This window comes from Taudactylus pleione, unplaced genomic scaffold (assembly GCF_031769625.1).
Source record: "Taudactylus pleione unplaced genomic scaffold, aTauple2 ptg000082l, whole genome shotgun sequence".
In the NCBI taxonomy this organism is placed as follows: domain Eukaryota; kingdom Metazoa; phylum Chordata; class Amphibia; order Anura; family Myobatrachidae; genus Taudactylus; species Taudactylus pleione.
The window spans coordinates 7670543-7696185 of record NW_028284484.1 but is presented as its reverse complement, the minus strand read 5'-3'; positions in this window follow the sequence as shown (position 1 = coordinate 7696185).

The window sequence follows — 25643 nt, the reverse complement described above, 5'->3', positions numbered from 1 at the left end:
TCACGCCTCTAGGTCTGAACGAGCGAACAAAACTTGCGGTCGTTTTTTGGGAAACTACGTCCCCTGGCCGCTCGCATCCTACGTCATGTCCGCTATTTATTAGATTAATCGAGTACATCGAACAGGGTATGAGCTGCTCGCTATTCTTGTGGTTGGTTTTTGCTACCACAATTTTGCGAGCAGTTCTGGCTCTAAAATAACCCAGTGACGTGGTCAATGACGCTGCTGTTTTAAATATGCACACCCATAAAATGCCCGTTTTGACCTTGAAGCACGCCTGCGATCGGATCTCCACTCCCCGTTTTCAAGAACCTTCCCCTGTTACCACCCACATACGCCTCATCCTGTCACTCAAATTAGCAGGCATTCGCTATTTTGCGAGCACATGAATTTTGGCCGCACTGACTGGTTCGCGCATGCGTATAACGATCCGTACGCATGCGCAGTTGGGCAAACATCGCTCGGAGCGAACGAGCTGCCGCTTACGAGTGGCTCTGAATCAGGCCCTTTGTCTTTAAGACATAATAGTGGCAACTACAGTTTCTAAAGCATCCACTTTTAAATTAACACGAATGGCAACTGAGGATCCGGATAGCATGACATCGGAGCTTATTGTAAAACTTCCGTGAGCTGACAGAAAACTTTACATTATGATTCTGACTAAATGTATTGGTGATTCTTCTGAATTAATACTGTGAGAGGTTGAACTAATTTGTAAAAAGCCAGGTAAACACGTGTAATCAATTGAGAATCCCAGAAATCATTGCATCGCCTTCACATCTATAGATTCTGGCCAACTTTGCATTGCATTCAAGTTTGCAGTATGCATATCCAGTGGCGTAACTTCATCCCAGGTGCCCAGAGGCAAGATAAATGTTGGTGCCCCCCCCAAATAAAAATTGCCCCACCACCACCCCCAGCTGCCACTGCCACCCTATGCAGTTCCTTTTATACAATGCCCCCAGTAGTGGTCCCCCTATGCAGTGCCCTCAGTAGAAGTCCCCCTATGCAGTGCCCGCCTATGTAGTGCCCCCCAGTAATGGTCCCCCTATGCAGTGCCTCCAGTAGTGGTCCCCCTATGCAGTGCCCCACAGCTATGCGAGCGGCCAGGAGGCCGTTCTGAAAAACCAGAGGGCCGGCTCTGATTCAGAGCGAGCGCTCTGTCAGAGCGTCCGGCTCTGAATCAGGCCCTAACCCCTATCAATATAGTTTCCCATGGACCCAGAGTCTATAAAGGCAATTCTAGAAATTAAAATATTGTTGAACTGCTCCAGATGTATGCTCAACTCTATAATATCTATTTACTTTCATCTGGATGCTTATGATGTTATTGTCTTTTGCATTTTAACTTAGAAATAAATCATTTAAAAAGATATATATATATATATATATATATATAGTTGAACTGTGGGCCTGATTCAGAGCCGGACGCTCTGACCAGAGCGCTCGCTCTGAATCAGGGCCCTCCTATCTAAAAATGGAGCGGCCTCCTGGCTGCTCGCATAGCTGTGGGTGACCACCCACAGCTTATGCGAGCGGCCAAAAAGATGGTCGCGATGGTCAAGACCATCGCGACCATCGGGCTTGCGACGAGACCCTGCGGTAGGGTCTCGCTGCCGCAAGCCCAGGAGTGCTTATGGCTCTATCAGAGCCAAAAGCACTCCCACTGACATCACTAGTGATGTCAGTGGGGCCGGCTCCAGACGGAAGGCGTTCCCACGGGAACACCTCCATCTGGGCAGCAACGCCCCCGGCACACCCACCAAAGGGGGCGTGCTGTCAGTCACGATCGACAGCACGCCCCTTTTGGTGCGAGACCCATAGCGACAGCTTGGGTAGCATCACTCTCTGTAGCATCCCCGGACTTGGCAAAATAACAAAAGGACTGACCCGATCCAAGGCGGACAAGTATACCAATACGACAGGTGCCAGGCCACTTCGGGAAATCCTGCGGGCTGCCAGCCAATCAGAGGCCGCTTAACTTATAGCAGCCGCTCATTGGCTGGTTATACGTGGGTCTACATGTAAAACGGCCGCTGATTGGCTAGCGGCCCATGTATCATTTTGCGTAGTGTAAGTATATGTCACAACATATACTTACACCTGACCACCTGACCGCCAGGATAGAGTTGAGTATTCCAGGTACTCCCATTGGATTCTATGTGGACAAGGAGACAGACCAGCTGGCAGCAGGTAAGCATGTGTGAGTGAGGTAGGTATGTAATAAAGTTGTACTTTAGACGGTGTGTGTGTCTTGTGTTTTTTTATCTATTTAATTTACAGTGGGGGGACGGGTGCCAGCCACCTGCTGGCACTTGAAGTTCCACAAGTGCCAAAGGGCAGGCAAGCTGGCACCTGTAGTTTAACTGTAAATTACAATAGTTTTGAACTATATACCACATTATTACCCCCGTATCCACAGCCCAGGGGTGCGGAGAAGAACCCCGGGCTTCAGTCTAAGCCTGGGGTTTCAGGAGAGTGGGGACACCTTCTTGGGGGGTCCCCACTTCCCCTGAGCTCCCCCCCTTGGCTGACTGGCTTGGGATGTTAATGCTTTGGCCCTGGAGACCCAGTGATAGGGTCTCCTGGCTGTAGCATTACACCCCGGTCGGTTTGGGTCCAGTGCTGGTTTTAATATAGGGGGACCCCTATGCATTTTTTGCCCCTATATTTAAAACCAGGACTGGCTCTGCAGCCATGTGCTGGGTCCTAAATTACAATCAAACCAACACTTTTTTTCCCTGTAATTTTAGGAACCAGGACTGGCTGACCAGTCCGGGGCTGGTTATGCTTTTGGGGGGGGGGACCCCACATCATTTTTTCAAAAAATTAACCCTTAACAGGACAAATTTCACTGATATGTGCAGGCTGCTTGTTCGGGAGGGAAATTCGGACAGGGAACTCGGGACTTCAACACGGTCAGGATCGATCAAATACACCATCAAACAACTCGATTCTGGCAAAACTGGGTACTTGGTAAATTCCCAATTTTTTAAGTGAAAAAAATGGCCGTTTTTGATCGATCCTATCCGTGTTTAAAAACGGGACAAATTGGGTCAAAAATGAATCTTAGTAAATTTACCCCCTGGAGTCTTGGTATTTCCCAATAAGTTATTTCTCTTTTTCCTTGATGGACAATTATAAGAAATATTTGTATATTGTATTTTATGTTTTTCCTTATGTCTCTTATTTAGGGGACTATTCATCATCTGAGGCCGATGATTAAATAATGAACTCGCTGCGAGGGATACTTAAGTATCCAACTGGCAGTGGGGGATAGATTACACCAGAGCAATTTTATCATTGCTCCGGTGCGAGGACACCTGCTCCAAAAAGCAGCTGTCCCCTTGGTTAGTATCGCAGCTACAGAAGTCGCTGCGTTACTTACCTCCTCCCTGTCGGCCCGGCTATGCGCACAGCTGTCGGGAGTTCGTGAGAAGGAGGCGGAGGGATCTTCTTGAATCCCTCTTCGCATCCCCAGAACTCCTTCCCATAGGAAGGAGAGGGGCTATGAGAGCAAGTTCCCTCTGAAGATGGTGCTTATTCTCGTGAGCAAACTCCAAAAACTTTTAGTTTTCAGAGTTTTCTGAATATCAGGGAGTCCTATCGGACCCCTGATGATGACTGGCCAAATAACCAGTTATACAGTCCTGATGAAAAGGTCTATGGACCTTGAAACGTCGACATGCTGCTGTACCTTTTGTTCACCATGATTTAAGTATATTACACGTTTTTTCGTTTTTCTAAGGGAGTGCCTCCTGTGTTGTTTTTTCCTGGGGGTTGTTACACCTCATTAGGCAGAGACAGTTCATTGCTATATATATATATATATATATATATATACACACACACATATCCCACTATGCAGTCAGCATCTGTACATGTCCTGCACGGTGGAGGTGGATAATAAATCCCATGCTGGGAGTGTGGTGAGAGAGGGAGAGGGTTCTACCTTACAATGTGAGGAGTGGTTGGAGGTTCAGGTTAGTAGTTGCTGGGAGGATTGGGTTGCTGGCTGTGAGCAGGCTGCCTCACTCTCCCTCCTATATACTGTATACTCCATTATATATATATATATATATATATATATATTAGGGGTGAGCGGGTTCGGATTTCTGAAATCCGAACCCCCCCGATCCGAGGCAGATCCGAGTCAGGCTCGACTTTTCCCGGCTGACTTGGATCTGAAATCGAGGCAAAACGTCATCATCCCGCCTTCCGAGTTTCGCGGGTTTTGGAACCTATATAAGGTACCCGCGTCGGCGCCATTTTCTCACTCGGCTGTGGACAGTGAAGAGGGAGGGTGGGAGTTAGGGCTGGCTGGGCTGTGTAGTGTAGTGTAGTGTAGTGCAGAGTAGTGTTGTGCTGTGCTGTGCTGCGCTGTGCTGCTGTTGTCCACTACTTCAAAGTCCATAGGGGCTGGCTGTGTTGTGCTGTGCTGCTGTTGTTAATAGGGGCTGTGTCCACTACTTCAAAGTTCATAGGGGCTGGCTGGACTGTGTTGTGCAGTCAGTTGTCCATAGGGGCTGTGTCCACTCCAAAGTCCTGTGCAGTGTCCCAGTCCTAAAGGAGTGCTGTAGTGTTGTCCAGGGGGTGCTCTGTCCGTCAGGGGTGCTCCCCCCAAGTGCTAAAAAAAAAATATTTTTTCTGTGTTTGTGAATTGTGTGCGCAGTAGCCGCACGTGCATCAACAAAGTAGTGCCAAGCGTGCGCCTGTGTCATAAGTAAAGGGCCGGCTGGCTTGACCGTTAAAGGGTGCTGTAACCCCCAAAGTACACTCCAAACCAAATAAAAAAATATTTTCGTGTTTGTGAATTGTGTGCGCAGTAGCCGCACGTGCATCAACAAAGTAGTGCCAAGCGTGCGCCTGTGTCATAAGTAAAGGGCCGGCTGGCTTGACCGTTAAAGGGTGCTGTAACCCCCAAAGTACACTCCAAACCAAATAAAAAAATATTTTCTGTGTTTGTGAATTGTGTGCACTGTGGCTGCACGTGCATCAACAAAGGAGCAGCGCCAAGCGTGCGCCTGTGTCCCATAAGCAAAGGGCCGGCTGGCTCATTTCTTAAAGGGTGGTGTAACCCACAAAGTGCACTACTCTCCAGCAAAAATAAAAAAATATTTTCTGTGTTTGTGTGCGCTTTAGCCGCACGTATATATCAATATAACATAAATGGAGGACCAAACTTTCTCTGATAAAAATAAAATAGGGAAAGATCAAGAACCACTTCCTCCTAGTGCTGTTGCTGCTGCTGGGAGTTGTTCATCATCCCAGAGAGGAAGTAGGAACACCACTTCTTTTACTAAACAATTGACCCTCCAACAGTCCCTAGCGATGAGGATGAAGTACGACAGCAGTCATCCTGAAGCAAAATGTATAACTGAGGCCTTGACTGCTATGTTGGTGTTAGACGTGGGTCCGGTATCCGCCATTAGTGCAGTGGGATTTAGACAATTGATGGAGGTAGTGTGTCCCCGGTTCCAAATCCCGTCTAGATTCCACCTGCATCCTCAAAGCAGCGTCTGTCTGTTAAAGGGTGGTGTAACCCTCAAAGTGCACTCCACAAACAATAAAAATATTCTTCTTTTTTTTTCTGTCTTTGTGAAATGTGTGGGCTGTAGCCGCACCTGCATCCTTAAAGCAGCAGCGACAAGCGTGCGTCTGTCTGTTAAAGGATTACATCGGTGACAACATCCAAGTAGGCATGTCAGACAGTCCGTACCTGTACTGGCAGGAAAAAGAAGCAATTTGGAGGTCCCTTTACAAACTGGCTCTATTTTACCTGAGTTGCCCCCCCTCCAGTGTGTACTCCGAAAGAGTGTTTAGTGCAGCCAGGAACCTTGTCAGCGAAAGGCGTAGGAGGTTGCTTCCACAAAATGTGGAGAAGATGATGTTCATAAAATTAATTATCAACTCTTCCAGGGAGACCAGCCTCCTGAACGTACAGAGGGACCTGTGGTTGTGGATTCCAGCGGAGACGAATTAATACTCTGTGAGGATGAGAATGTACACAACACTGAAGAGGGTGAGGAATCGGTGGATGAGGAGGATGAGGACGACATCTTGCCTCCGTAGAGCCAGTTTGTGCAGGGACAGATTAATTGCCAGCTTGTTTTGTGGGGGCCCAAACGAACCAATCATTTCAGCCACAGTCATGTGGCAGACCCTGGCGCTGAAATGATTGGTTTGTTAAAGTGTGCATGTCCTATTTATACAACATAAGGGTGGGTGGGAGGGCCCAAGGACAATTCCATCTTGCGCCTCTTTTTTTTCTTTGCAGTATGTACTGTTTGGGGCCTAGTTTTTCAAACTGCCATCCTGTCTGCCACTGCAGTGTCACTCCTAGATGGGCCACTTGTTTGTGCCGCCCACTCGTGTCGCTTAGCATAGTCATCCAGCTACCTCAGTGCAACCTTTTGGACATAAAAACACTATTGTGAGGTGTGAGGTGTTCAGAATAGACTGGAAATGAGTGGAAATTAAGGTTATTGAGGTTAATAATAGCATAGGAGCAGAAACACCCACACATTCTGTGATTTTAGCTGTTTTTATGCTTTTTTAAAAAAAAATACAGATCCAAAACACAAAACCCAGAACCCAAAACACGGAAGGGTGGTTTTGGCAAAACCAATCCAGATCCAAAACACGAAGAAAGATCCAAATCCAAAACCAAAACACGAAAAGTGGCCGGTGCACACCCCTAATATATATATATATTCTTGTCACAGGCATTAACTGCACTCTAAGGGCCTGATTCAGACCCACTCGCGAGCGGCTGTCCGCTCGCAAGTGGGTCGATGGTGTGCACTGCGCATGCGCACGACGGAGGGAGCTCCGTCGTGTGCATGCGTGAGACGCGACGAGCGAAGGACTTTCCTTCGCTCGTTGTGTCTGATCAAAGGGGGCGTGCTGTCGATGTTGATTGACAGCATGCCCCCTTTGGTGGGCGTGCCGGGGGCGTGCCTGCCAGACGGAGGCGTTCCCAAGTGAACACCTACCGTCAGAAGCCGGCCCCACTGACATCACTAGTGATGTCAGTGGGAGTGATTTTGGCTCTGATAGAGCCAAAATCACTCCTGGCCTTGCGGTTGAGAAACTCAACCGCAGGCTTCTGCTCGCACTGGCGATGGTCAAGACCATCGCGACCATCATCCTGCACGCTCATATAGGCTGTGGGTGGTGACCCACAGCTATACGAGCGTCCAGGAGGACGCTCCATAATTATGGAGCCGGACGCTCTGGTCAGAGCGTCCGGCTCTGAATCAGGGCCTAAATGGGCACTCACTAACAGTCATCCATGATTAAATGGATGGCTGTCAGTGAGTGCCCTTTCGGAGTGCAGTTAATGCCTGTGACACTCGGCACAGCTAGCCACTATTCACTTCTATTTAACAACACTTGTACTTACGTTGAGCCAGGCCACCGTGGGAGAAAAGGCCACCGCTGCTGCTGAACTGTGTACACGTGACCTGCGCCTCTGACCAGAGCTCCGCAGTGCCGCTGTTTACAGATCCCGACGATCTCACTGCTGTCTAGCCGGCCACCGCTACCTACATCCCCGCGGTGGCCGGCCAGTCATGAGGTCCTGTGCAGGCCCCGCCCCCAGCATTCCAGGACTCGCACATGCGCGGTCCTTAGATAAAAAAATAATAATAAAGAATACGGGAGTTGATGTATACTTTGCGGGGGAGGAGGGAGGCTTCATTAAAAATCGTGAGCCTCCCGCTAAAATCGGGAGGGTAGGTAGGTATGGTTCATCTCCATATCTCCATCCACTGTCTAAATGTCACAGTATATTCTAGAACTGAATGAATGCCTTGGCATAACATAGGAGTCTGACCTCAGCCAGTAGTAGCTCTATGAAGTCCATCTAACAACTTTAAAATGCAGGCAGAGTGGTAAATAATTTAACATGGGGTACTGCATCTTTAAAAATAGAGTTGCCCAGGCCAGGGCCTGGTCCTTTAAAAATGTTAACATAAGTCCCACTTCCAAGGCATCAGAAGGACATGGCTGCATCTGAAAAAGTAGATTACACTGTGCAATGAACTGTCTGTATTGAGATCTGCTTCCATCAAATTTATCTGGCAATTGAACCATAGGCTGTAATTCTGGAGTTTATACTGCAGCTGCTCCAAGAACAGGTGCTATGGGGCATCGCACAGCTTGCGCTTCTTGCAGTATGGATAAAATATAAATAACCTGAGTTAGTGCTGCTTCAGCACCATGTATTAAGCTAAGTGATTATGGGGCCTGTTCATCATCGAAGGCCGTATGGAGGATTGAACTCGCTGCGAGGGATACTTAAGTATCCAACTTGCAGCGGGGGAAATGTGACACCGAAGCAATTCATCATTGTTCCGGTGAAGGGACAACTGCGCCGAAAAGCACATTGGTACAGGTATAAAGAGATGTTGCTTCCCTGTCTTGAGTATTAGGACACAAACGATTCGTATTCAGACTGTCCAAGGTCAAAATATGGTTAACAGAGATTAGCAGACAGGATTAGACAAAGAGAAATCCACTAGCAGATCACAGGTCTGGTACATGGGAAAGAAATAGTTGAAGACAGAGGAGCAGTCAAGAAATTAGCCAGAAACTCAGACGCCGATGTCTCATTCAACGTTTGCAGGGTGTGCACAAATGCAGGTTCACGGAGCAATCACCTGGCACTGACTGCTAGGTGAGATCTCATTATGGGCCTGATTCTGAGTCAGACACTAGTTGATATTGGACGAACTTAAGCAATTTTTTTCTTCACATGCGTCAAAGTCACACTGTGCATGCATCCAGACCAGTGGCGTAACTAGGGTAGTTGGAGCCCAGGGCAAATTTAAAAATGGAGCCCCCCTCCTATGTGCGCATGGCGAAAAATTGGCGTTGTCACGAGGGCGTGGTCACTTAAAAATGGGGTGTGTCAACATGACACACCCCTTTCTCATCACTGTAAACATTCCTTTCCATTCCATATGCACCTTAATGCAATGCCCCCTATGCAGTGCCCCCAGTAGTGGTTACCCCCAGTATGCAATGTCCCCAGCAGTGGTTCCTCTAATGCAGGCCCCCAGTAGTGCCCCTTACACAGTACCCCCGGTAGTGGTCCCCTTTATGCAGTCCCCCATTAGTTCCCCTTATACAGTGCCCCCAGTAGTGGTCCCCTTATGCAGGCCCCCAGTAGTGGTCCCCCTTATGCATGCCCCCAGTAGTGGTCCCCCTTATGCATGCCCCCAGTAGTGGTCCCCCCTATGCAGTGCCCCCAGAAGGGCCCCTTATACAGTGCCCCAGTAGTGGTTCCCCTTATGCAGGCCCCCAGTAGTGATCCCCTTATCCAGTGCCACTTATACAGTGCCACCTGTAGTGGTCCCCCTTATGCCAGCCCCTAGCAGTGGTCCCCCTTATGCATGCCCCCAGTAGTGATTCCCCTTATGCAGTGCCCCATGTAGTGGTCCCTTCTATGCAGTGCCCCCCGTAGGGCCCCTTATACAGTGCCCCCAGTAGTAGTCCCCCTTATGCAGACCCCCAGTAGTGATCCCCCCTGTCCAGTGCCCCTTATACAGTTCCCCCAGTAGTGGTTCTCCCCAGTACAGTGTCCTTTCTGCCCCCTGTAGTAAGCCCCTTATATAGTGCCCCCAGTAGTAGACCCCCCTATGCAGTGCCCTTTATATAGTGCCCAGGGTAGTAGTCCCATAGTACCCCCAGTAGTAGCCCCCCCTATGCAGTGCCCCCAGTAGTGCTCCCAGTAGAGGTCCCCCCCAGTAGTGGTCCAACCCTCCTGATGCAGTGCCCCCAGTAGAGGTCCCCCTCAGTGGTGCCCCCAGTAGAGGTCCCCCCAGTAGTGCCTCCAGTAGAGGTCCCCCCAGTGGTGCCCCCAGTAGAGGTCCCCCCCAGTAGAGGTCCCCCTAGTAGTCCCCCCAGTAGAGGTCCACCCCAGTGGTGCCCCTTTAGAGGTCACCCCAGTTGTGCCCCCAGTAGTAGTCCACCCTCCCGATGCAGTGCCCCCAGTAGTAGTCCCCCCCAGTGGTCCCCCCAGTAGTGCCCCCAGTAGTAGTCCCCCCAGTAGAGGTCCACCCCAGTGGTGCCCCCAGTAGAGGTCCCCCCAGTAGTGCCCCCAGTAGTAGTCCCCCCAGTAGAGGTCCACCCCAGTGGTGCCCCCAGTAGAGGTCCCCCCAGTTGTGCCCCCAGTAGAGGTCCCCCCCAGTAGTAATCCACCTCCCCCCCGACAAATACACGCAAGTAAATCAAAGAAAAAAATACACTTACCTGAATCCCGCTCCGGCCAGTACTCCCGCCGCCGTCCGCACATCGGTCCTCCCGGGCTAGCGCACACTGCATTATTGGAGAGACATCATGATGTCATGACGTCTCTCCCATTACCCACTGTAGGAGCCGGAAGGTGGAGCTCATGAGTGAGCTCCTGCCCGGCTCTTGCAGTGGGTGCAGCAGCCAATGAGAGTCTGTCTGACTCTCATTGGCTGCTGATTAACACACACATCGCTGCTGCGCTGGCGGCGATGTGTATGTAAATGCACTAGCCTGAGCCCACCTCCCACCCTCCGCCTGGTGCTATTGGGTAAGCGCTCAGGGGGAGGGAAGGGGTTCAGCTGTGCAGCACAGGATGGCGCTGGGCGCAGGGAAGCTTAGTGGCGGTCCTGAGTAAATGTGTAGTGCTGACCGCACTCACTTTGGTAGGCACTACACTGGCTAACTAGGACGGGCCGGTACCATGGCCGGTGGCGCCCCCCCGTGTTGCCGGTCCCATGGCGCCTAGGACACGAGCCCCATCGTCCCTGCCCTAGTTACGCCACTGGTCCAGACTCCATGCTCACAGAACCGCAGTTATGATTGAGACACATAGAAATGTCTTAAAAATTTATTGGACTAAACATTGACTAGGAGGTGGCTATACAGACACAAAAAGATGGCCCATCTTATGGGTGTATTATGGGAATGTTGCTGAAGTGATTGCAAACTCAGACGCATAGTTAATCACATTGGAGGCTATACTCTGACAGAGAATCTGCATCTAGCATTGTTTGAGTGTCTAAAGATGCTCAAAGTGGACGTCCCACTCCCTGCATATGAAGACGGATGGCTGTACACCAGAGAAGGATTTGTAGTGGTATTTGCATAAAGTTGCTGCAGCAATGCCAGCAATAGATGCACTCATGGACACTGTGTCCAAGCAACTGTGTACAAAGAAGCAGTTTGGTCACAGATCAGTCGATAATAGAGCTTCTGAGTAACCCTATGGTCGCGCTTACAGACATCGGAGCCACTTTCACTGCGTACGGGATTGCTGTCACAGACAAAGACACGCCCTGAGAATGGTCGCGTCACACCTGCATTTGAGTCTCCACCTCCCCATTGCTCCCCACAAACGGTCCCTGCCTGCCCATCCCTTTGCTAACAAATTCTCTTTGCGAGCGACACCGGTAATGACACTTGATACATGCGGAGATTACTGATGGTTGCTCAAACTTTGTAAACATCGGCACTGCGTTCAACTTTGAATCAGACCCGATGTTGCAAAATACTTGTGAGCTGTATCGACTGGCTAACTTACTGAAGTAATTGACACAGGGGTCCATTCATCATCACTTAATGGCCCGCATATTTTAGGTAACGGGCCATTCATCATCAGGGGTCCAGAAGGGCCACCTGATATTAGGCAAACTCTGAAAATATAAAGTTAAATTTGAGCCCTGCTCGTTCCTACGAGAAAGAGTACCAGGGATGCGGAGACCACTGCTTGCTTAATGTGCGACCAGTGGCTCTGCGCATGTATGACCTCAGGTCACACTGATGTAGAAGCCAGCGACTGGGACAGGGAAGCAATGCTACTACAGAAGTAGCAGTGTTACTGATCGCCAGGACAGCTGCTTTTCGGAGCAGCTGTCCCGCAACGGAGCAATGCCATATGGTAGAGATTCCCAACCTCTGTCATACGGCCCCCTATGATGAACAGACCCCACAGACATTAAATAAACGCTGATGGTGCATACACACGGGACGATCGTCAACGATAACGATATCATTGAATGATCTCCCGGATGTGCTGGATGATCGATATCGATCATATAGCAGACCTCCAAACCACAACGATGGCCAACGACCCTCGATCAATGATTGCGGGTCCCTATACTAACCTGGTCGATATCGTTATCGTCCATACATGCCCGTGCATTGCAGGTCATTGGTGGGTTGGAGGCACCGAAAAATGCACGATATGAACAATATGATCGATATCGTTATTGTTCATATCGTGCATTTTAATCGTACCGTGTGTACGCCCCTTGAGATATTGAAATATATATTGCTGACAGTGGTAGGAGTGGGCAGAGTGTAATTACACAAATAAAATCATCATGCCAAGGTGGGTGGGTCATCACACTGGAGTTCCCCTATTGCTTCTCACTGATGTAGCCAGGGGCATTTCTAGTGAGGAGGGGGCCCATGTTCAGTCTCCGGCAAGGGCCTCCTCCTCTTCATTTGGCAGCCGGCAGCGCACTGAGCTGTGCGCGGCCAGCGCCGGAGTTATAGACTCTGGGCACTAGAGTGTGCCCAGAGTTTATAGCGCATGCACAGGTCACCGGGAAAATGGCTGCGGCGGCCATTTTCCCTGTACTGCGCATGCGCAAACGGCGTGAAAATGGCCGACGCGGCAATTTTCCAGACATTTTTACAGCGCTGGACCCCCACGCCGGTGTGGGACTCCGGAAAGGTAAGTATATTATAATTTATGGGGGCAGGGTGTGCGGTGCGGTGCGGGGCCCCCCTGGACCCAGGGGCCCGTGTGCCCTGCTTACCCTGCACCCATTATAGATAACGCCCCTGGATATAGCACTGGCTTCTAGTGAAGGATAGGCTACATGGCTCATGAATATTGGCTCAGCCCACAAAACGGCTGACATCACTGTGTGTACCTGACATATTGTCTTTGAGTCTAACGATGACGTGTACAAGTTCCTAATATTGTATTTCATTTTCTCACATGTAAAGAATTTTTCTTTAGCATTTGAAGTAAGGACGCTCTTTTATTTTCATCTTTAGAAGCTAAGCGTATATGTCTAATGCGTTGTTGTTTTTCTTTTTGGTAGACAAAATAAAGCAAATGTTTGGAATACTTGTTAATACTGAAAGGAGAAAAACTTTTTCTGTAAAGTTACAATCAATACTTTCCTTTTAATGATTCATGGTACAAACGTGCGGTGTTGGAAGATGGGAACAAGGAATCCCTTCTCTGCAGACAGTGGAGTTTCAGCTTTTTATAGACTGCAACCACCAAAACCATATTTCAACAAAATAAAGGTCTGATTTTTTATAAATAAGGTCATATTTTATTAATAATGTGCCTGATTCAGAGATGTACGCTAATGCCATCCCGTATGCAACTACTAGGCAAAATATATAAATGTTGTAGCCACCAATATCTTGTATTGAGACGCCCACTGGCGGCTTTGCAAATCCAATCATCAGAGACGCAATATCGGTCGCAGATCATTTGATTATCGCAGTTCTGAGTGACCCTATGGCTTCTCAGAATGTCTGCGGGAACTGCGATGCCAAGCCACTTTCACTTATTGCGGGATTACAGACGCAGGCAGTGACTTGCCCTGAAAACGGTCGTGACATGCCTGCGTTTCTCGCCGCCACTCCTTGTTAGCTCTCACAAACACTTCCTGAGTGTCAATCACACTGTGGGTAATAAGTCGCTGCGAGCGACTACAGTAGTGTAACTTGACGCATGTGCAGTGCGATACTTCCTAGTTATGAAAGAATGCATGTGTGGAAAGGCATGTACTGTATATTGTTTACACACAGAATAATTACATTTAAAATGTGTAGGGGCTGGCTCTGAGTCGGATGCAGTCGCATCCATGTCTGTGCCTATTGGTGGCCCTGTGTCTGCGACTTAATGCAAATGCCGCTACAAAGCCCTTCCCAGGTGTACATTTGAGCTTCTGAATGTGCGAGGTCTGAGGCACTCAGACCTATGTGCACACACATTGTATAACGCATGCCCTGTACTGGTTTTTAAGAATTTTCACACCTGTGTAGTATCAAAAAATTGCTCATCTCTGAAAATCTGCATTGTGTGCGACTCTGAAACAGGCCTATGGCCATTGTGACGTTATGCTAATACTGCTACAAAGCCCTTCCCTGGTGTACAGCCGTGTCTCCCAATGTGCAAGTCCTGAGATGCCCACTTTGAACCTCTTTAGGTGCTCAAATACTGCCTAGTGTAACTTTAGACTCTACCATCGGTTGCACCATCAAAACATGCACCAGCCCTATTCTGGGACCAGTGTATTTGTAGTGCCAGCTGCCTTACGTAATTCTACAGTGCAGCACGCGAACTGTCACTGAGGGGGAGTCTGCACTTTGGTGTCACCCCTCAGCAAGTGACACCCGGGTGTGGCCTGCACCCCTCTTGTAACGCCACTGCCTCACCTGTATACAACCTTTTATAACGCCCTTATTCTGTCCAATCTTTTACACAAAATTGGAAATTAATTTCTCCTCTGGTTCTTCAAGAGTCTTGTTTAGTTTGCCTGTTTATTATGCCTCTCTAATTTAAATTTTTCAACTCATCAACTTCAACTTTGGCTTCATCCCTCCGCTGCTGCGGAGTGATTCCCTTTCTCACATGCCACTTTTGCCACCGGAATTTCTTGCGAATGGATGAGGTCACGTTTCAGGAGTTGCTTTGGCTTGTGACCCCTTTCATCCAGAGGTAGGATACTAACATGAGGAGGTCGATATCTGCTGAGAGGAGAGGCTGGTGGCTACCCTGCGTTTCCTTGCTACCGGAAGATCCTTGGCTGATTTTAAATTTGGCACCCTGATTTCACCCCAGGCTTTGGTCATCATTATCCCCGAGACCTGTAAAGCCATATACAAGGCCCTCACGTCACAGTATTTCAAGGTAAGTTTTATTTTAAAAGTATGCACTGTGATATATGCTGCAAAAAGACACTGTATGCAACCTTGTGCTTGTGCCCTCTAGCCGTATATGTTGCTAGCCAACTTCTATTTAGATTTAGGAGCATTAGGGATGTGCACCGACCCCCGTGTTTTGGTTTTGGATCTGTATATCCTTGTGTTTTGGATCTGGATTTGGTTTTGCCAAAACCTCCCCTTGCGTGTTTTGGTTTTGTATTTGTATTTTTTTTTCCAAAATTGATAAAAACTGCTAAAATTACATAATTTGGGCTTCTTTTGTTCCTACAGTATTATTAACCTTAATAACATTAATTTCCACTCGTTTCCAGTCAATTTTGACCATCTCACAGCTCACAATATTGTTTTCATCTGGTTTAGACCCTAAATTTGCACCAAGGTAGCTGGCTGACTAAGCTATTTGGCAGCAGTGGGCAGCACAAACATGTGGCAGTTCAACTTCCAACATGGCACATAAGGAAACATATGTTTTCATTAATCTATAGGCCTGAGGGAGTTGGAGTATGTATGTAGTTGAAGGCAGGGACAGAAAGGGTTGATTGGTAGTAAATTTAATAAAAATGTTTTATTCCAAACCAAATTTATGAGGGAGGAGGGGAGAGCATGAGTGAACAATATGTCCCATGTTTTGCCCACTAAATCAACTTGGTGGTTCAGAATATTTTTTTTAAATTAAAGGGGCATGCAGGAGATGCTGTCTGTGGCCATAAACATTTCTGGACATTTTTTCATTCAGCAACTGCATGTCAAAGATTGCAGCAACAGTGGCAGTTCAACTTCCAACATGGCACATCAGGAAACAAATGTTTTTATTATTCAAGAGGCCTGAGGGAGTTGGAGTATGTATGTAGTTGAAGGCAGGGAAAGGAATATTTGATTAGTAGTAAATTGAATAAAAAATGTTGATTCCGAAACAAATTTATAAGGGAGGAGTGGAGGGGAGGAGGGAAAGCATTTATAAAAAATATTTAAATCATTCACATCAGTCCTTGCCACAGAAGAATCCTTGAGCACTATGCCTGCTGCTGCTGAGAGTGGATTTTCATTCCAGAAGGGGACCAGGAAGACTAATAGTAGTACTTTAAAAAACAATTGACTGTTAAACAATCCTTTGCAAGGGGGAGCAAGTATGACAGCAATCACCCAATTGCATATCGGATCATTGACGCCACAACATCTATGCTGGTATTACATGTGCGTCCAATATCCGCCAATATTGCAGTGGGTTTTAGACAGTTAATTGAGGCCCTGTTCCCCAGCTTTTTTTTTTGTGGATTGATATTAATTTAATTTAACTTTTATTTTTTTTTATACTGGGGAAGAGCACCCCTGAATGAGGCAGCAGCCCCTTGATGAACAACACTGCACCCCTTTTTTATGGACAACAGAGCACACCTCCCGAGTGCAGACAGACCACCTGCAGAGTCACAAATACTGGAAGGTAAACTGCAGCAGTGTCACTGAACAATAATAGCACAGCTAAGTTTCTAATGCACACACACAAATAAAAAATAAAAAAGTACTTTTATTTTTTACACTGGGGAACAGCACCCCTCCTGGACAACACAGCACCCCTTCATGGACTGCAGCCCTAGCCTGATGGATAACAACACAGCAGCAGCCGCAGATAATTGACAGGACAAGTGACACAGCAGCTGCAGCACCCACTGAAGGAAGCCCCCCTTTATATACTGCAGCCTAAGCCCCTTTATGGACAACGCAGTAGCAGCCTTCAGCCCAAGACTCCGACTGCACACACACACTGAGTGACTGACTACACGTCTGCTAGCTTCTCTCTCCACAGCCGGGGTGAAAATGGCGCCGATTGCGGGGACCTTTATATAATCCAAAACCCACAAGAATCTGACAGCGGGAGGACGACGTGTTTTGCCTCGTTTTTGGATCCGAGTCAGGCGGGAAAACTGAAGCCGGACTCGGATCTCGCCTCGGAACATGAAGTTCGGGTGGGTCCGGTTCTCAGAGAACCAGACACGCTCATCTCTAATAATAATGGGTGCAGGGTGTACAGTGATCTCACTCTGGACACTCGCAGAATGTGTCCTGCGCCTGTGCAGATTCCCAAACATGCTGAATCTTTGTTCAGCAGTACACTAGTGCGCACTGCTGAATCAGGCCCAGTGTCCACAGAAGTCACAAAGAAATATACAGAATCATAACGTCCAGCAAGAGGGGGAATCAAAGTAGAAAAACTATTGGTAGGATGACCAACTCAACATTATCCTCAAGAAAGAGTTGGAGAAATAGGACAGATCAATTTTTAAAGCATGCAAAAAAAACCGGATAATACAACATCACAGATTAAAAAATTGATCATGGCTTTGTAGAGTGGACTGTGCACTCCGCCATGCAGAGTGCATGTCACTTCTCCGGCTCTTTCTCAAGGACGAGGGTGAGGAGGTCATAATACCATAAAGATGGCTTCTCCACTTCATCGGCCCCTGCTCCGGAAAGTTTGGATACTTTTTGTGCTCCCATGGGAACACTGTATGGAAATTCTGGATCTTCCTTTTTACCCAGTTAACATCTGCATTCTCCTTAAAGCTGGCCACACACTAGACCAACTTTCATCCAACCAGCCAACTAGTTGATTGGTTGGAATGAAAATCTGGTAACATATGGGAGTAAATGATGATCAGCAATTTGCTCCTAAATGCCAGAAAACAGATGAAAATGGACGTCAGACAAGTTTGTTAAATGTTTGACCTAAACAATTTGTTCAAACAACAGTTTTTAGTCTATTTTCCGGCGTTTGGGAGCAAATTGCTAATTGTCAGTTGCTTTCGTCCCTTACCAGATTTTCATTCCAACGAAATCAACTAGTTGGATGGTTGGATGTAAGTTGGTCTAGAGTGTGGCCAGCTTTAGACTCCTACTATACATGACCAATTTGTAATATGTCTTATATTTCAGGTCGCGATCAGAGTATTCTTTACTCTTGACCTTCCAAAGGCACTCATTTGCTTGGTATAGATCACAGGTTCTCAAACTCGGTCTTCAGGACCCCAAACAGTACATTTTCCAGGTCTCCTCACAGAATCACAAATTAAATAATTAATTCCAGCTGTGGGTCTTTTAAATTGTGTCAGTGAGTAATGAATACACCTGTGTGCCTGCCTGGTGATCTGGAAAACGTGAACTGTGTGGGGTCCTGAGGACTGAGTGAGAACCACTGGTATAGATCTAGGAATCCTGTCCAGAATTCACGATTGTCAGCCATTTCTGAAAATAAATTAATAAAAATAATAATTATTAGAATGATAACAAAACAGAATACAAAAACATATATACTTGCAGGTTATCTTGTTAATTACACTACTACAAGGGTTAATTTCTAGAGGGGACACTAATTCCGCTAAAAAGATTTACTACAGGGGACACTATTATTGAGGCCATTAATACTGAGTGCATTCCTAATGGCCAATAATGATGTGGACTTTGTATATTGGCCGCAATTTCAGCACGCTAAATGAAAGGGACGCTACTACTGTGGTTATTACATGTATTAGGGACACCAATAATGTGGGCATTCTGTAAGGGGCATTACTCTGTGTCATAACATGATTGTGTGCATATACCTTCCCTATTATCTAGGTTAACATATGATTTTTAAAAATATTCATATATATATATATTCCTTTGGCAAATAAACACAGCCACCAACCACTAAATGAAGCTAGACATATATAACAATGGACACAGATGGGGACATTGTGTACGTTGGTTCCCAGTGTGAACAACGGTATCCAAAATATGGAATCAGTATGATTTACCGCCGGCCGTCCAAATCCCGGCAGCAGCAGCCCGACAAAGGTGGAGATCCCGATCGTCAGAAGGTAAGTATAAACTAACCTATTCTACCCTCTAATCCTAACACTCCCTTAGGGGTGCCTAACCCTAACTTCCAACCCAAGTACCTAAACCTAATCCCCCCTCTAAGTGCCTAAACCTAACCCCCCCTTCCCTGCTGCCTACACCCAAGTCCCCGGGGGGGTACTTAACCCTAACCTCCCCCCAGGGGTGCCTAACCCTAACCCCCCCTTCCCCTAGCCTGACCCTAACCTCCCAGGGGGTGCCTAACCCTAAGTCCCCTCCGGGAGCCCGAAACCTAACCCTCCCACGTGCACGACTGTCCGCGCCCGGCGCTCAGCATCCCTTCGATCGAGATTTCGACGCCTGTCATTTAACCCTTGCCGGGATTCAGCAGTCGGGAAGCCGGAGGTCGGCATTGCGTCCGCCGGCTTCCCGACTGTTTATGTGGGCAGGGTATACATAGGTGGGCAGGGTATAAGAGATGAGCGGGTGCTGTCACTGCTGTGCTGTCTGCTGTATCCATCTGGGCTGGTGCTGTTGCTGATCCATCTGGCCTAGTGCTGTGCTGTCTGCTGCATCCATTAGGGCTGGTGCTGATCAATCTGGGCAGGTGCTGTGCTGTCTGCTGTGTCCATCTGGGCCCAAGTTCTGGACCCGAAAAAAAAAATATATATAGTCTTATTATTTTTTTTCTGTGTGCGTGTTAGGCTTAACCTCACAAGATACAGCAACACAACCTAGTGCTGCCCGACTCCAGTCATCATCAATCTGTGCTCTGGGCCCAAGTTCTGGACCAGAAAAAAACGAAAAATAAAGAGTGTCTTTTGTCTATTTTTTTTTCTGTGTGTGCGTGTTAGACTTAGCCGCACACAATACAGCAAAGCAAGTTGCAACCTAGTGCTGGCCGACTCCAGTCGTCATCAATCGGTGCTCTGGGCCCAAGTTCTGGACCCGAAAAAAATAAAAAAATAGTGTCTTTTGTCTATTTTTTTTCTGTGTGTGCATGTTAGGTTTAGCAACACAAGAACAAGATACAGCCAGCAACGCAGGTTGCAACCTAGTGCTGCCCGACTCCAGTCATCATCAATCTGTGCTCTGGGCCCAAGTTCTGGACCCGAAAAAAAAAATAAGAAATAGTCTTTTGTCTTTTTTTTCTGTGTGTACGTGTTAGGCTTAGCCGCACAAGAACAAGATACAGCCAGCAACGCAAGTTGCAACCTAGTGCTGCCCAACTCCAGTCATCATCAATCTTTGATCTGGGCCCAAGTTCTGGACCCGAAAAAAAAAAAAAATAGTGTATTTTGTCTATTTTTTTCTGTCTGTGTGCGTGTTAGGCTTAGCCGCACAAGAACAAGATACAGCCAGCAATGTAAGTTGCAACCTGGTGCTGCTCGACTCCAGTCATCATCAAATCTGTGCTCTGGGCCCAAGTTCTGCCTTTTGTCTATTTTTTTTCTGTGTGTGCATGTTAGGCTTATCCGCACAAGATACAGTAGCAACGCAAGTTGCAACCTAGTGTTGCCCAACTCCAGTCGTCATCAATCTGTGCTCTGGGCCCAAGTTCTGGAACCGACCCCCCCCCCAAAACAGTGTCTTTTGTCTATTTTTTTCTGTGTGTGCATGTTAGGCTTAGCCGCACAAGATACAGCAACGCAACCTAGCGCTGTCTCACTCCAGTCGTCATCAATCTGTGTTTTGGGCCCAAGTTCTGGACCCGAGAAAACCTAAAAAAATTGTGTCTTCTGTCTATTTTTTTTCTGTGTGTGCGTGTTAGGCTTAGCTGCATAAGATACAGCAACGCAAGTTGCAACCTAGTGCTGCCCAACTCCAGTCATCATCAATCTGTGCTCTGGGCCCAAGTTCTGGACCTCCCCAAAAATAAAACAAATAGTGTATTTTTTTGTCTAATTTTTTTCTGTGAGCGTGTTAGGACCCGAAAAAAAAATAAGAAATAGTTTTTTGTCTTTTTTTCTGTGTGTGCGTATTAGGCTTAGCCACACAAGAACAAGATACAGCCAGCAATGCAAGTTGCAACCTAGTGCTGCCAGACTCCAGTCGTCATCAATCTTTGCTCTGGGCCCAAGTTCTGGACCCAAAAAAAAAAAAAGTTTCTTTTGCCTATTTTTTTTCTATGTATGCGGGTTAGGCTTAGCTGCACAAGATACAGCAGCAGTGCAGGTTGCAACCTAGTGCTGCCCGACTCCAGTCATCATCAATGTGTTCTCTGGGCCAAAGTTCTGGACCCGAAAAAAAAAAAAGTGTCTTTTGTCTATTTTTTTCTGTGTGCGCGTATTAGGCTTAGCCGCACAAGAACAAAATACAGCCAGCAACGTAAGTTGCAACCTAGTGCTGCCCGACTCCAGTCGTCATCAATCTGTGCTCTGGGCCCAAGTTCTATACCTGAAAAAAAAAGAAACTAGTGTGTTTTGTCTATTTTTTCTGTGTGTGCGTGTTAGGCTTAGCCACACAAGATACAGCAATGCAACCTAGTGCTGCCCAACTCCAGTTGTCATCAATCTGTGCTCTGGGCCCAAGTTCTGGACCCCACCCAAAAAAATAGTGTCTTTTGTCTATTTTTTTCGGTGTTTGCGTGTTAGGCTTAGTCACACAAGATACAGCAGTGCAAGTTGCAACCTAGTGGTGCCCGACTCCAGTCTTCATCAATCTGTGCTCTGGGCCCACGTTTTGGACCCGAAAAAAAAAAATTGTGTCTTTTGTTTATTTTTTTTCTGTGTGCACACGACTGCACGTGTGTGAATTTTGTAACCGCACGTTGGCTACACTATTGGTGCTTGTGACACTGCTTCAAGACCGCAGAAAATATGGAGGGCTGTCACATGACAGGAGAGCAAGGCCAAGAACCATATGTTGTAGCTGCCACCAGCAGTCATCATGATAATGCAAGGCCGTCAACTTCCTCATCCTATATGAAGGCCCATGCCCCAGGGCTTAAGTCACGCCATGGATATGGTACAGCTACTGTAGTAAAGAAAACAAAATCGAAAGGCAAGTTGCCTTTAGATAAACAAAAAATTGGCAATATGCCATTCACTACACAAAATGACAAGGAAAGGATAAGGCCTTGGCCTTTATTTATGATGACTGCTGGTTCTGATAGCCCTTCTGCTTGTAAAAGTAGTGGTGGTGGTACCATTAAAAAATGTAAAGTTGTTAAGAAGAGTAAGACAGCTCCGCTGTCCTGAGAAAATTTAAATCACAAATCCCCGAGGAGAGTGCAAGTGTGTCCGCGGTTGCCAAGTGTGAGCGAGACCTAAATACTAGTGTACTGGAGAATCCTCCAAGTTCCTACATTTGTGTGCCCTCTGTAAATGTGGGGAAGGGCAGTCAACATCTTGCAGACGTAGTCAGTGAGGATGCTTCTGTGGAATTGCACATGAAGGAGGAGGATATTTTGGTAGTTGAAAGCGCTAAGGATGATGAGGATGTTGATGATGAAGATGTTGGTGATGAGGATGTTGATGCCGAGGATGTCCTTTGTGTAAGTAAGGCAACAGCTGTTCCCCATGGATTGAAAAAGCCAAAGCCCATTATTGTCATGCCGTGGCAAAAGACAAAAAAATCCACTTCTCACGTGTGGAATTATTTCCACCCCAATCCGGACAACAGTTGTCAAGCCATATGTAACCATTGCCAAGCAAGAGTGAGTAGAGGGAGGGACCTAAACCACCAAGGAACCTCCTCATTGTTACATCACTTGGAGCGCAAATATCAAAGTGTATGTCGCCAAGTTCCAAAACTCAAAATGTAACAAGTCCAGTGTCACCTACCTGCTACCTCCCTGTGGGATCCAAGCGCCTTCGATCTCCACCACCAACACCTGCATCATCAACATCCTCATTCATCATCGGGAATAGTCCTGCTATATCCAATGTTGTTATTCGAAGCATGATTGACTCCTCTCCTATCCGTGATTCCTCAGAAGGATCCTTGATGACTACGCCTGTTGCTGCTGCTTTTGCTGTGAGTGGATCTTCATCCCAGAAGGGGACCATAAGGAAGACTACTTGTAGTGTATCCTCCAAAAAACAATTAACTGTCAAACAATCGTTTGCAAGAGCAAACAAGAATGACAGCAATCACCCAGCTGCACAGTGGATTACTGCCGCCATAACAGCTATGCTGGTATTAGATGTGCATCCAGTATCCCCCATTACTGCAGTGGGTTTTCAACAGTTAATTGAGGTCCTGTGTCCTCGCTACCAGATCCCTTCTAGATTCCACTTCACTAGAACAGCAATTCCAAGTCTGTACAAGGACATTAAAAAAACATATTAATGTCCTCAGAAATGCCGTTGTAACCACTGTCCACTTGACCTCTGATATGTGGACAAGTGGGACAGGGCAAACTAAGAATTAAATGACTGTGACAGCCCATTGGGTAGGTGTATTGCCTACAAAAGCAACAGCAGCAGCAACATCTACCAAAAGACAGCTGATACAGAGGCAGGCTACTCTTTGTATAACTGGTTTCACTAAGAGGCATACCGCTGAGAACCTCTTTGAAAAACTCAGGGATACCATTGCTAAATGGCTTACCCCACTTGGACTCTCCTCAGGATTTGTGATTTCGGACAATGCCACCAATATTTTGAGAGTATTACATGTGGACAAATTCCAACATGTCCCATGTTTTGCTCACACAATTAATTTGGTGGTGCAACATTTTTAAAAAAATGACAGGGGCGTGCAGGAGATGCTCTCGGTGGCATTTTAGACATTCGGCAACCGCTTGTCGAAGATTGCATGACCAGCAGGTACTGTTAAATTTGCCCTGCCATCAGCTGCAGCAAGAGGTAGTAACTCGCTGGAATTCTACCCTCTATATGCTTCAGCGGATGGAGGAACAGCAAAAGGCCATCCAGGGCTATACAACGGCCTATGACATAGGCCGTGGAGGGGGAATGCACCTTATGCAAGCGCAGTGGAGAATAATTTTCGTGTTGTGCAAGGTTCTCAAACCCTTTGAGCTTGCCACACATGAAGTTAGTTCAGACACTGCCAGCTTGAGGCAGGTCATTCCCCTCATCAGACTTTTGCAAAAACAGCTGGAGAAACTGAAGGGGGAGCTGAAACAGAGCGATTGCGCTAGGTATGTCGGACTGGTGGATCAAGCCCTTGATTCACTTCACCAGGATCCAAGAGTCATCAAGCTATTGAAATCTGATAAATATATTTTGGTGACCATTCTGGATCCTAGGTTTAAGTCCTACCTTATGACTATTTTTCCAAGAGACCAATATCTAAAACTATGCAAAGAGCTGGTAAAAAAAAATTTCAGCTGCAGCCGCACGTGAAACGCCATCATCTCCTCCTTCAGTTTCTGCAGCTGCCAGGAAAAAACTTCCTTACAGAATGCCTGCTGGTCATGCAGATTGTTCACCAAAAACAAACATCTGGTTGGGCCTGAGAGAACTGCTTACTAGTGACATGTCTACCGTGACTATGTGTGATATGGTCTCCATTCACAGAATGGTGGAGGACTATTTCAGAGATAACATCCTAATAGGCATGTCAGACAGTCCCTTTCAGTACTGGCAGGAAAAAGAGGCAATTTGGAGTCCCATACACAAACTGGCTTTTCATTACTTTAGTTGCCCACCCTCCAGTGTGTACTCCGAAAGAGTTTTCAGTGCAGCTAGCAACCTTGTCAGTGATCGGCGTAGGAGGTTACTTCCTCAAAATGTGGAAAAGATGATGTTCATTAAAATGAATTACAAATTCCACGAGGAAGACCTCGACCAACAATTACATCAAAAAATGACAGAGGCATCTATGGTGGAATCCAGCGGGGATGAATTGATATTGTGTGAAGAAGAGGATGTACACACTGATGGGGATGACGAGGATGACGACAACTTGTAATGTAAAGCCAGTTAGTGTATTGGATAATTTTCACATCCAATGCACATTGGCGGCTTGTTTTATGGGGGTCCAAACAAACAAATAATTTCAGCCACAATTGGCAGTCCTTGTCACTGAAATGATTGGTTTGTTAAACTGTGAATGTCCTGTTTCGTATACAACATAAGGGTGGGAGGACTATTACATCTTGCACCTTTTTCCTTTCCATTTTGTGCTGGTTGCGGCATTGCTGCCTGACATTTTAAATTAATGTTAATGTTAAATTAATGTTATGGTTGGTTTAGGAACCAATGATTTGTTTTTAAATTAATTTATTATCAATTTTAAAGCCAGGGGCTGCACCAATGAATTTATTTTTATTAATTATTCAGCCAGGGGTTGCACCCAATGAATTGTTTTTACTTTTTTAATTCAATTATTATTAATTATTCAGCCCGGGGCTGCACAAATAAATTGTTTTTTAATTAATTTATTATCAATTTTACAGCCAGGGGCTGCACCAATGAATTTCTTATTAAATATTCTGCCCGAGGCAGCACCAATGAATTGTTTTTAAATTTATTTGTTATCAATTTTACAGCCAGGGGCTGCACCAATGGATTGTTTTTCTAATTAATTTATTATCAATTTTATAGCGAGGGGCTGCACCAATGAATTTATTTTTATTATTAATTATTCATCCTGGGGCTGCACCAATGAATTGTTTTTTAATTTATATATTATCAATTTTACAGCCAGGGGCTGCACCAATGAATTTCTTTTTATTATTAATTATTCAGCCCAGGGCTGCACCGATGAATTGTTTTTTAATTTATTTATTATCAATTTTACAGCCAGGGGCTGCACCAATGAATTGTTTAATTCATTTATTATCAATTTTACAGCCAGGGGCTGCACCAACTATCAACTATCAATTCTTCAATCCTCAAGGGTTTCCCAACCATAATCATTGCACAGTCCTCAACTCTATT